Genomic DNA, 3,392 nt, shown 5'->3' on the forward strand with positions numbered 1-3,392 from the left:
TAGCAATTCTCCAATCTTTAAGAAGGGGGGGAAGTGATCCGGGCAACTATAAGCCTGTTAGTTTGACATCTGTAGCATGCAAGATCTTGGGAAAAAATTGTGAAGGAGAAAGTAGTTTAAGGACATTGAGGTCAATGGTAATTAGGACAAAATACAATATGGTTTTACAAATGGTAGATTGTGCCAAACCAACCTGATCTTCTTTGAGAAGGTAACAGATTTTTTTAGACAAAGGAAACGCAGTGGATCTAACTTACCTTGATTTCAGTAAGGCATTTGATACGGTTCCACAGGGGGAATTATTACCTAAATTGGAAAAGATGGGAATCAATATGAAAATTGAAAGGTGGATAAGGAACTGATTAAAGGGGAGACTACAGTGGGTCGTACTGAAAGGTGAACTGTCAGGCTGGAGGGAGGTTACTAGTGGAGTTCCTCAGGGATCGGTTTTGGGACCAATCTTATTTAATCATTTTATTACTGACCTTGGCACAAAAAGTGGGAATGTGCTAATAAAGTTTGCGGATGACACAAAGCTGGGAGGTATTGCCAATATAGAGAAGAACCAGGATATCATATAGGAAGATCTGGATGACCTTGTAAACTGGAGTAATAGTAATAGGATGAAATTTAATAGCAAAAAGTGCAAGGTTATGCATTTAGGGATTAATAAGAAGAATTATTGATATAAGCTGGGGACACATCAGTTGCAAGTAACAGAGGAGGAGAAGGACCTCGGAGTATTGGTTGATGACAGGATGATGATGAGCTACCAATGTGATATCACCATGAAAAAAGCTAATGTGGTCTTGGGATGCATCAGGTGAGGTATTTCCAGTAGAGATAAGGAGGTGTTAGTACCATTATACAAGGCACTGGTGAGACCTCATCTGGAATAGTGTGTGCAATTCTGGTCTCCCATGTTTAAGAAGGATGAATTCAAACTGGAACAGGTACAGAGAAGGGCTACTAGGATGATCCGAGGAATGGAAAACCTGCCTAATGAAAGGAGACTCTCAAAGAGCTTGGCTTGTTTAGCCTAACCAACAGAAGGCTGAGGAGAGATATGATTGCTCTCTCCAAATATATCAGAGGAATAAATACCAGGGAGGGAGAGGAATTATTTAAGCTCAGTACCAATGTGGACACAAGAACAAAGGGATATAAACTGGCCATCAGGAAGTTTAGACTTGAAATTAGATGAAGGTTTCTAAGCATCAGAGAGGAGTGAAGTTCTGGAACAGCCTTCCAAGGGGAGTAGTGGGGGCAGAAGACATACCTGGCTTCAAGACTAAGCTTGATAAATTTGAGAGGATAGTATAATGGTATAGCCTACTTTTGGCAATTAATTGGTCTTTGACTATTAGCTGTAAATATGCCCAATGGCTTGTGATGGGATGTTAGATGGGGTGGGATCTGAGTTACTTACCTGGGTGTCTGGCTGGGGAGTCTTGCCCACATGCTCAGAGTTTAACTAATCGCCATATTTGGGATCAGGAAGGAATTTTCCTCCAGGGCAGATTGGCAGAGGCCCTGGGTGTTTTTTGCCTTCCTCTGCAGCATGGGGCACAGGTCACTTGCTGGAAGATTCTCTGCATCTTGAAGTCTTTAAACCATGATTTGAGGACTTAAGTGGCTCAGGTTTGATACAGGAATGGGTGAATGAGATTCTGTGGCCTGCATTGTGCAGGAGGTCAGACTAGATGATCATAATGGTAGTCTGTCCACACGTTCACATCCCATTACATGCTTACCCAGCAGGCCTAGTACGATGTTGGCTTTGGTACAGCAGTGTTGCAAGCCACACGACTGTGAACTCCAAGCCCACCTCCAGGGGTACTGCTTGAGAGTCACCTAAAATGGAATTGACCTGAGCAAGCATTTGAAGAAAAAACTGTTACCTGCCTTTCGTAACTGTTCTTCGAGATGTGTTGCTTATGTCCATTCTGCTACCTGCCTGCCTACCCCTCCGTCAGAGTTGCCCGGCAAGAAGGAACTGAGAGGGCACAGGGCCAGCAGCACCTGATATGCTGCCACGTGAGCACAGCACTCCAGAGTGCACTACGGCTGACCCTGCGGATACTACTAGGGCAAAAAATTTAACTATGCACGTGGGTGCACACATACCCTAGAATGGAATGGACATGAGCAACACATCGCGAAAACAACCGTTATGAAAGGTAGGTAACCCTTTTTGTCAGAATCATGTTTTTCCCTCTTTTCAGTGGATTTCTAGGCCTTTCCTGACCATTGCGGAGTGTCATAATCAGTCTGTTCATCACCTTGAGAGTTTGCCCACACTATGTGCTAGGCCCCTAGAAGTTAGTATGTTGGGTTTCTAAATTGCCCAGCTTTCCTCCGCTGCTGTCACCTTTCGCCTCTGCTAGGAACAACAGATTGCTCGGTGGTTTGAGCATTGGCCTGCTAAACTCAGGATTGTGAGTTTAATCCTTGAAGGGGCCATTTAGGGAACTGGGGTGTAAATCTGTCTGGGGATTGGTCCTGCTTTGAGCAGGGGATTGGACTAGATGGCCTCCTGAGGTCCCTTCCAACCTTGATATTCTATGAATCCTCCTGTAGAGACTCTGAAAGGAGCAGCTAGCCTGGCTAATCTCCCCTCCACAGCCCCTGGAGCTCAGATTGCCTTCCAAAGCAGCTGTAGCTGGCATTTTGTTACTGTGGAACTCAAGTTTAGGGACTTCTGACCATTATCTGAAAGGCAGGGGATAAGCTACTAAACCAAATACCTTCTTGTTGGCCACTTGGCCCTCACAAGGGGCATTGAGGACTTGGCAGGTTTCCATTCTAAAGCTAGCCTGAACCACAGAAATTAAGAGGTGTCAAGAACCTCTGACCCAGCTAGTGTCTTCCCGCCACTGTACAGAAAAGCCTTACCTGTTAGCAGGCATACTTCAATACTACAGCGATGAGAAGGAGAAGAGCATAGAGGATAGCATTTGAGTATTAGGGCAGACCTGGCACCACTGAGGAAATAGTGGGCAAACTATACTTGGTGTCAGTCTCCCCAAGAAGTAGACACCCTTCTGACCTTCCTGCAGAATCTGCTTCCCTGATATTCTAACTCGATTAGATTAATTCAGATCATGATCCTTCTGTGACCCATCTTAGTGACTTGCCTGCTGTTTTCATGGGTCCTACTAAAACCCTGTTTCTGTACTGTCCTTGACCTCTGCACATTTCAAGAACTTTGATATCCTAGAACACTCTTCCATATGTGGCCTTGCAACAGTCGTCTCTTCTCCTCCTCCTCACTCATTACGTGTTTGCACATATATTTCTTGAATGCAACAGTTGTCTCTGAGCTTCTTGAGTGTTGTATAGAACTGCAGCCAGCCTATATAACTTGGACCATTCTCTCTTCTTTGCTCTAG

The 3,392-nt window shown here is 44.6% G+C and overlaps 1 protein-coding gene across 4 annotated transcripts in view; it reads left to right on the plus strand.

Moving 5' to 3' along the window:
- The window catches only part of HDLBP (high density lipoprotein binding protein), a 109,503-nt gene that overhangs the window by 99,822 nt on the left and 6,289 nt on the right, over nucleotides 1–3,392 (plus strand). The window lies entirely within an intron of this gene.

This window comes from Gopherus evgoodei, chromosome 9 (genome assembly GCF_007399415.2).
Source record: "Gopherus evgoodei ecotype Sinaloan lineage chromosome 9, rGopEvg1_v1.p, whole genome shotgun sequence".
In the NCBI taxonomy this organism is placed as follows: domain Eukaryota; kingdom Metazoa; phylum Chordata; order Testudines; family Testudinidae; genus Gopherus; species Gopherus evgoodei.